Source organism: Macaca mulatta, chromosome 13, assembly GCF_049350105.2.
Source record: "Macaca mulatta isolate MMU2019108-1 chromosome 13, T2T-MMU8v2.0, whole genome shotgun sequence".
Classification (NCBI taxonomy): domain Eukaryota; kingdom Metazoa; phylum Chordata; class Mammalia; order Primates; family Cercopithecidae; genus Macaca; species Macaca mulatta.
In genome coordinates, this window is record NC_133418.1 from 97733559 (window position 1) to 97743537 (window position 9979).

Below are 9979 nucleotides of genomic sequence, written 5' to 3' on the forward strand. Positions count from 1 at the left end.
CTATGTGTGGTGGTGCATGTATGTGGTCCCAGCTATTCAGGAGGCTGAGGTGGGAGGATCACTTGAGCCCAAGAGGTTGAGGCTGCAATGAACCATGATCATGCCACTGCACTCTAGCCTGAGCGACAGAGCGAGAATCTAAAAAAAAAAAAAAAAAAAAAAAATCAGCTAGGCAAGATGGCTCACGCCTGTAATCCCAGCACTTTGGGAGGCTAAGGCAGGCAGATCACTTGACCCCAGGAGTTCAAGATCAGCCTGGGCAACATGGTGAAACTCTGTCTGTACAAGAAATACAAAAATTAGCTGTGCATGGTAGTGTGTACCTGTAGTCCCAGTTACTTGGGAGGCTAACTGGGGAGAATCACTTGAGCTCAGGTCATTGAGGCTGCAGTGAGCCATGATTGTGCCACTGCACTCCAGTCTGGGCAACAGAGTGAGACTGTGTCTCAAACATGATGAAACCCTATCTCTACTAAAAAATACAAAAATTTGGTTGGGTGCAGTGGCTCAGTGCTGTAATCCCAGCACTTTGGGAGGCCGAGGTGGGTGGATCACCTGAGGTCAGGAGTTCAAGACCAGCATGACCGACATGGAGAAACCCTGTCTCTACTAAAAATACAAAATTAGCCAGGCGTGGTGGTGCATGCCTATAATCCCAGCTACTCAGGAGGCTGAGGCAGGAGAATTGCTTGAACCCGGGGGAGGCAGAGGTTGCAGTGAGCTAAGATCATGTCATTGTAGTCCAGTTTGGGCAACAAGACTGAAATTCTGTCTCAAAAAAAAAAAAAAAAAAAAAAGCTGGGTGTGGTGGCGTGTGCCAGTAAACCCAGCTACTCAGGAGGTTGAGGCAGGAAGAATCACTTGAACCCGGGAGGCAGAGGTTGCAGTGAGCTGAGATCGTGCCACTGCACTCCAGCCTGGGCAACAGAGGGAGACTCTGTCTCAAAAAAAAAAAAAAAAAAATTAGACTCTGTGCTTTGATTTTGGATCTGGTGCTTTAGGCCTTCCCACCATGTTGATAAAATCCCAGCCCAAAGCAAGGACATTGAGCATTTTCAATAGCCCATGCATATTTCTGTGAGCCTTCCTCATAATGGAAATACATTTATTATCAGATTATTTTTATTATAAAAGCAATATACACTTGTTTTAAGGGTACAACAAAGGAAAAGTATATAAAGTAGAAAGTGAATGTTTCTCCTGTAATCTTACTTCCTGAAAAAACTGCTAATCCCAGTATGGGGTCAGTATTTCTACATAATAACAAAAAATGGCGTCATCTTATAGGTGAGATCATATAACCTGTGTTTATGACAACCATGCAGCCTGGACTCATCTTTCCATGTCAAGACCATAGATTTCATTCCTTTTTAAAGGTGAGGCTTTTGGACTCATCAGAGCTAGCCCCCTGCCTGATGTCCAGCCAGGGGCCTTAGCCCAGGCTGGGTGAGATGCCACTGCCCACGTCAGGGCGTGGGAGGCTGGCGAGGCAAAAGGCTGGCAGTCCATCACACCCGGCGGCAAGGCCGCCCCAGCTGCTCGCCATGCTTTGCTGGTTCCTGATACTTTCTCATTTTACGTCTCATTGATTATAGGCCCCAAGTGACAGGATGGGGGTGGGGAAGAGTGAGGAAATCGAGGAGAGGGAAGGAGGGTGGGGAAGAGGAGGACTCAATTTTCACCCTATGAAATGCTTTAAGCCACAGCCTGTCCTATCTGTGCCATGCCGGGTCCCTTTGCAGGGGAGGGAGCAGAATGCTCAGGGCAAGTGAATGCCTTCACCAGGCATCCAGTCCATCTTCTGTCCATAGAAGAAGGAGACTCAGGGAGGGAAAAATACTTCCCCTGGGTCAGCCAGCACACGCCCAAGCTCTCACTCCCACTCTAGGCCCCTCTGAAGCTCTTGCCTAGTTGAGTTTCTCAGCAAACCTTTCCCCAGCTCCTCCAGCAGCCTGCTGCCACTGGCACTCCTGTCCTGGGGCTCTGGGGTCAGGCCGTCTGGTTCTGTTCTGCCTTCTACTATGATTCTAGTCACAGTTCACTTCTCTGCATCTCAGCTTTCTCAATTATAAAATAGGGATTACATGATATCATGGGCGTGAACATGCCTGGTATATAGAAGGTGTGTACAAGAGTTAGCTTTTGGGTTGAACCCAGGATGTAGGGGAGAGATTTCAGGGTAACAGAGTGGCCCAGCACCCTAACAGCAGGGAAAGGAAGCAGCAGTCATTGAGCTTACTTTGTACAAGGCCCTGCGGCGTGAACCTGACAGATGGAGAAGCAGGCTCACCTGCCCTTGGTCGTGCAGCTGGTGACCGTCAGGGCTGAGATTCCCACGGTTCTGGGTTCTGGCCCCTGGAAGTCCCCAGCCCTTTCTCCATGCCACCCTGCCTTTCAACCCACCTTCAGGCATTGGGAGGATGAGGAGACAGGTCTCTGGAGCATTCTCCCACCTTCACACTGGGCTGCCATCCCTGGGAGCCCAGGAAATCCTTATCTACAGAGCTGCCTGCACTCCCCCATTATCCTCCAATCCCCCTCCTCCTCCACTTGCTTATCCAGAAGTCCCTTTCCCCTGGGTGCCCTTCCTTGATGATAGATGGAGGAGGGAACGTCGAGGGGAAGGGACTGGGCCTGGGAGGGGTGAGGGGAAGGCAGGGGAGAGCAACGCAGGTGGGGGAGGGGGGAGGGCCCATCCCTCAGCCAGCCCCAGCTCTTTACATGGCTGATTAACTCGGGGAGGGGAGGGCTTTCAGGTCAGAGAGGAAGGAACCAGAGAAGAGGGACAGCTAGGGAAGGGGTGAAATGGAGAGCGGAGGGAAAGAGGCAGGCTGGATTTCCCTGCTGCGAGCTGCAGGGCTGTTCAAAGGAGAGACTGGAGACCAAGGGGCCAGAATGCAGGTTGCGAACCTTAGAAGCCTCGTGCTGCAGTGACTGGGCGGGGTAGCATGGGCACATGGGCAGGTCCTGCCCTTCTCCCCAGGCTGCCCACCTGGAGTGGCCCAGGGTGAGTCCTGCACCACGTCTGAGAGGTGAAGGCCAAGGTCCAGGACCCAGGGGGCAGGGTCAAGAGGAAGCGCGGGTGATAAGCACCACCCTCTATCGGCCCTCCCGCCCGGTCAGGGCCCCAGTGCAGCCAGCTTGAAGGAGGCATTTGGCCCTCCCGCTGCCTAGAACCCCGCTGACTGGGGAGCAGCGCCCCCCACAGGGGCAGAGGCAGCCGGAAGTCTCTGCAGTGAGTCTCAGGACTGGGGTCAGGATGGGAAGACCCTTTTCCCCTCCGCCAGGCAGAGCCCCTCACTGTGGAGAACTGTATTCAGGGTGTTCCTTTTACAGTTGGAGTACTCTTCTCAACTCTCCAACCTCCCTTCCCCCAACTCTGGCAGTTCCCAAGGCCACCTCGTCAGTACCTGGTAAGTACCTTCCAAGGGGTGCTTGGAGGGGCAGTTCCCAGGCCCCAACAGGGCAAAGCCTGAGGCCCCAGATGCAGCTGTGTGTGGGCTTTTTCTTTTTTCTTTTTTGAGATGGGGTCTTGCTATGCTGCTCAGGCTAGCCTCAAACTCCTGGGTTCAAACAATCCTCCTGCCTCAGCTTCCTAAGCAGCTGGGACTCCACGTGTACACCACCACACCCCCAGATGCAGCTGTGATCACCAGCAACCCCATACACAAAGCAGGCCCTGTTTCCTTAACTGGCAAGAGAAAGAACGTGGGGAGGGTGGATAGGCAGGAAGGCCCAGGTTGCCAGAGCCGGTGCCTCCCTCCTTCAGCCCTGGCCCTAGCCTCTCTCTGCTCTTGCCATTCCCCATGCAGTACCCCAGACACCCTCACCTGCTCTCTGGCTACAGCATCCTGGGGACAGGAAGAAGTCCGGGCCTGGTGAAGCTCACTCAGAGGACATGACCCAAACAACCTTAACCTCCAATTCCATTCTCTTGTTTGCTTTGGCTCAACAATGATGGCTATAAATTTAATTTAAAGGACTGTAGCCAAAAACCTGGGGAGAAATAGAAGGGAACTGAACCCAGAATATTAAAAAGATAAGAAAGCTTACCAAAATAAGCAGGGTTCAGACCCTAAAACAACAGACTTGCTTTTTCCTGACCATGGAGTCTGCCCAAGCATGGCCTCCCTGCTTCCCTCCATCCTGCTGGACCAGGACGTGGTCACACAGGACTGCTGGGAGGCACAGTAACACGGGGAGTGGCTACTGACTGCACACTCCTTAAAGGAAGGCATGCTCCCCCAGCATCTAACTCACAGCCAGACACCAAGTACATGCTCAGTGTGACTGCTGGTGATGGAAGGAATGGGTGGAAGGATGGTGAACAGATAAACATCAGGCCAATGCAAAGTCCATAACATACCCTCTAATCCCCAGCTCCTACCAATGGGCCAACAAGCAGGTTTCATACATGCTGATTCCCGAGGTATAAATCTGTGTCTGATGGGAGCATGTGATGGTAGCAATCCAGGTGCTCTCAAGCAGGCAATCATTTCTATTTCTTGGGTTCTCCAGGGAGTACAAGCCCTTCCACACCCCTGCCCTGGACATGGCTTCCCCCAGCCCCACCACAAATTCAGTGTTTAGCTTTCCCTCAAGTCTTGCTTGTGACTCTATTAATCTCCTGCAGATTCATCACAGCTTCCCCGACCTTCTCTAGAGCCTTTGAGCGCCCAATCTCAATACCCATTTTTTTCCTTGCCACTTGGTAAATGACCTCAGCTTCTAAACCAGTGCCTCAGTAACCTCGTGAAACCTGCTTACCACCACAGAGCATCAGCCTAACAACTATTGTGACAACGTCCTTGCCTCAAATTTCCTTCTCTTTGGCCTGCTACAGGATTTGAATCTGCCAATACATGTCCTGTCCCTCACACACTTGGAATTCTGGGCCTCTTGAGGGCTTTCTTCTTCTTTTTTTTTTCTTTTTTTTCTGAGACGGAGTCTCGCTCTGTCTCCCAGGCTGGAGTGCAGTGGCGCGATCTCGGCTCACTGCAAGCTCCGCCTCCCGGGTTCACACCATTCTCCTGCCTCAGCCTCCGGAGTAGCTGGGACTACAGGCGCCCGCCACTGCGCCCGGCTAATTTTTTGTATTTTTAGTAGAGACAGGGTTTCACCGTGTTGACCAGGATGGTCTCGATCTCCTGACCTCGTGATCCTCCCACCTCGGCCTCCCAAAGTGCTGGGATTACAGGCGTGAGCCACAGCGCCTGGCCCTCTTGAAGGCTTTCTTCTGAGTTCTCTTGCTGCCCTTGCTGAAATTGAGGCTTGCCCCCATTCTACAAATATGCGTATTTTAAAAGCTTCAATTACCTTTATGTTGATGCTTCAGTCAACACGTTTATTGAGCACCTACTATGTGCTCAACCTTGTTCTGGGTGTTTGGGATACATCAGTGAATAAAGTCCCTGCTCTCATGGCACTTGTGTTGTCACATATAAATGCCACCTGTCTCTGTTGTGCTTGCTCCAACTCCCCAGCTCCATTACCTCCATAACATCTCCATATAGATGGCCCATGGCAGCTAGGTATCACACCCAAAAGGAATCAACCCTCCCCTCCCCCAAACTGGCTATCTGGTCTACCTTCATCAGTCTTCATTCTTCCAGTCTTGAGGTCCCACACTGTGCGGTCATTCTTCACTCTCCTCTCTCCTCAGTCGTATAACATCTATTCCTGTCTCTGAATCCAGACCCTTGTCATCCATGCTGTGTTTACTGCAACAACTTCCTAATTGGCTTCCATATGGTGGAATGGCTCCTTTCCCTCTTCTAGGCACTGCTGCCAGATGAGTCTTCCGTAAGCACTCATCCCATCCTGACCCTCATTTTCTGCTCCTCACCTCCACCGGTCAATGCCCCCTTATTGTCTCTGGGGATATTATTGCAGAACTATAGACACTTTGCAGTTTTACACTGGGAATTGCCAACTACCCTTTTAAAGCCTATAGGTGGGCTGGGCATGGTGGCTCATGGCTGTAATCCCAGCACTTTAGGAGGCTGATGCGGGAGGATCACTTGAGCCCAGGAATAGACCAGCCTGGGCAACATGGCGAATCCCCATCTCTACAAAACAAAACAAAGAACAAAAATTAGCCAGGCATGGTGGCATGTGCCTATAGTCCCAGCTTTTCTGGAGGCTAAGTGGGGAGGATTGCTTGAGTCCAGGAATTTGAGACCAGCCTGGGCGACATGGCAAAACCCCATCCCTACCAAAAAAACCACAAAAAATTAGCCGGGCATGGTGGTATGGCCATTGTGGTCCCAGCTACTTGGGAGGCTTAAGTGGGAGGATCACTTGAGCCCACGAGGTCAAGGCTGCAGTGAGCTGAGATCGCGCCACTGCACTCTAGCCTAGGTGACAGAATGAGACCCTATCTCAAAAAAATTTTTTAAATATAAAAACTAAAAGCCCACAGGCATACTGACTTGCCCATGGTTTCAGGTAGGTAGTTGTAAGGTGAGGACTAGAGTGCAGCTGACAAAGCTCCAGGTGGACTACCTATGTTGAGGGGGTTGTCTCCTTCACTAGGGTGGACAGTGAAGAGGTGGGAGAAAATGGCTGTAATAGCAACCCAACGTTAGCCAGACTTCTTTCAAGGCGGGGGATAGAGTCAAAGGATTCATGCAAGTGTCAAAGGGATGTATCTGTAAAGCGCTTAGAACAGTGCTTGGCATATAAATGTTTCTTATAAAAGAAATAGATCAAACCTCTTAAGTACCTCAGGAAGGAAAGTAACTTTTTATGCTTTGTGACAATTACATGGCACATATGAAGTTGTTTCTCAGTGAATGTGGAACAGGCTCAGTCAAAGGTATTGTATTAAAGGGCTAGTTTTGGCTGGGTGCGGTGGCTCACGCCTGTAATCCTAGCACTTTGGAAGACCGAGGCGGGTGGATCACTTGAGGTCAGGAGTTCAACACCAGCCTGGTCAACATGGCAAAACCTCTACTAAAAATATAAAAAGTTAGCTGGGCGTGGTAGCACGTGCCTGTAGTCCCACTTACTTGGGAAGCTGAGGCAGGAGAATCACTTGAACCTGGGAGGCGGAGGTTGTAGTGAGCCAAGATCGCACAACTGCACTCCAGCCTGGGCGACAAAGTGAGATGCCATCTCAAAAAGATAAAAAATTTTTTAAAAGGCACTAATTTTGGTTTTTGCTGGTTAAGTTTTTTCATTTTATTTCCCAATATAATAAGATCTACTTTCTGGTCATTTGGGAAAAAAGTTTATTCAACTCAGAGCTGTGTTATGATTCGGAGAGCCAAAGAAAGGCTCAGGACAGGAACACCTCCCACCACTTAGCAACTGAGTAAAATGCGTTCGCTGCTTGGCAGCAAACACCGCTTCTACTTGAGGGTGAGGCTATCCAAGTTCTGTGGGAATCTGTGTGTGAGTCCCAAGTACCCATGAGTACAATTGGGAAACGAATCTCTGACTTGTTCTAAGAGTTTAAGCAAGGAAGTGGAGTCTCTAGAAAGAAGAGGAAGGGTTCTGGAAATGACACTATTTTCCAACCAACAAAGTCCTCCGGGTACCTGAGGGAGACCTCGTCAGGCAGGAATCTGGGTTTGCAAAGACTGGAAAGGGTTAACATTAGCAGGCCCGGAGGCCTCCACACTCTAGGACTTGGCATTATACTTGGTATCCTCCTTCAAATAGTACCTATGGTTGTAAATTAACATTTCTATTGGAATTGACATCCAAACCCCCTGGTCTGGTCTGTCAGACTCTCGACCCTCACAATTCTGAGTAGGAATCTTCTGCTGCGTTCAGTGTCTCCTCACTGTACCACAGACAATTTCCATTCCTCTCAAACTGTACTGTAAAGGAGATTCTTCGTCCTTCCTCACGACACAGCTCACACCCCACGGCACAGGCTTTTCCGACTCCATTATCTGTGCTGACCTCTTCTGAAAATTGGTTCCCTCCAGGACACCTTAGGTTTGTTCTCTGGCTGCTTAGATTTGTGGCTTGTCTTTCCCACTGGTTTTTGGACGCCCTTAAAGCCAGAGATGACCTTTCCCTTTTTATTTATTTATTTATTTTTAAAAAATTTTTATTTATTTATTTATTTATTTATTTTTTTGAGACGGAGTCTTGCTCTGTCACCCAGGCTGGAGTGCAGTGGCCGGATCTCAGCTCACTGCAAGCTCCGCCTCCCGGGTTCACGCCATTCTCCTGCCTCAGCCTCCCGAGTAGCTGGGACTACAGGCGCTCGCCACCACGCCCGGCTAGTTTTTTGTATTATTTAGTAGAGACGGGGTTTCACCATGTTAGCCAGGATGGTCTCGATCTCCTGACCTCGTGATCCGCCCGCCTCGGCCTCCCAAAGTGCTGGGATTACAGGCTTGAGCCACCGCGCCCGGCCAGACCTTTCCCTTTTTAACAGAAAGGTGAGTTGTTAAGTCAAGAAGTCCTTTGTATGTGTCTCAAGGTGAGTGGCCCAGCAAGCTACCACTTTTTTTTTTTTTTTTTGAGATACAGTGTCACTCTTATTGCTCAGGCTGGAGTGTAATGGTACCATCTCGGCTCACTGCAACCTCTACCTCCTGGGTTCCAGCGATTCTCCTGCCTCAGCCTCCCAAGTAGCTGTGATTACAGGCGCACGCCACCAAACACAGCTAATTTTTGTATTTTTAGTAGACAGGGTTTCACCATGTTGGCCAGGCTGGTCTCAAACTCCTGACCTCAGGTGATCCACCTGCCTCAGCCTCCCAAAATGCTGGGATTACAGGCGTGAGCCACTGTGCCTGGCCCCCACTTCTCTGAGCCAGCGTCCACAGCTGTGAAATAGGTGGAAGGCTGGTGTGAGAAGTGAGAATACGCATCAAGTTCCTCTTCACACTAAGTTCTCAAAAAACGAGGTCCTTCTCCTTTTCTCATCTCTAGAATACGCTGATACTCTCTGGATGAAGTAGGTGCTTCCTGAATGGTGTCAGAGCAGTTTGCATTATCATGTGCCAGTGTGCAGCAGTTTAATCTGTAGAAGCCACTGGAAGCCTCATGACCTGAGGCTGAAAACTGAGGGTTAGAATTGCCTTGTTCGTCCTCATACTCCCACTGCACATGGTGCTTTGTACCCACAGCGTGCTAAGTTTTGTTGGAACAAGAAACGAGATTTCTCCAATGCTACTCAAGTTCACCGGATGGCACAGCCGCTCCTCAGAAGCCCTCAACCACAGACACATAAGCTACTCCCCTTAGGCCCCTGCCCTGGGGTCTCCAAGCCAAACTGCTCCTCAGCCCTCCATGGCATCTGCCCCTCTGTCCAATGTCAGGCAGAGGCTCCCAGGGTTGGGAAGTGGGAGGGGCTCCTAATAGTGACAGTGGCTGGGGAACTCTAGGGTGGTTTTGAGAATGCAATGGCAGCCTTAGCCACTGGAGGAGGACTAACCACTAAGAATGGGGAAGAGTCAAGGCCCGGCTTCAGACAGGCCGCAGTGCTCAGCCTTCCTTTCACCCTGTTGAGTGTTTTCCCAGTGTCAGAAAGAGGGCAGAACTCTGTCAAGTCTTTGAGTCAACAGAATTGAGGAAGAAGGACTGGGACACCAGCCAGAGCCTCCAGGTAAGCTCTGGCATTAGCACGACACAGGACTCAGCACAGAGTAACATGCTCCCGCTGAGTCCCAAAGAGCCACGAGTGTGAAAATGCCGAGTGTGGGCACACTGCCCTAGCCAGAGCCCTGCCTGGTGAGGCTGCTCTTATCATTTGGGAATCTGCTCAATTTTTCTTTTTTTTTTTTTTTGAGACGGAGTCTCACTCTGTCACCCGGGTTGGAGTACAGTGGCCAGATCTCAGCTCACTGCAAGCTCCGCTTCCCGGGTTCACATCATTCTCCTGCCTCAGCCTCCCGAGTAGCTGGGACTACAGGTGCCCGCCACCTCGCCCAGCTAGTTTTTTGTATTTTTTTAGTAGAGACGGGGTTTCACTGTGTTAGCCAGGATGGTCTCGATCTCCTGACCTCGTGATCCG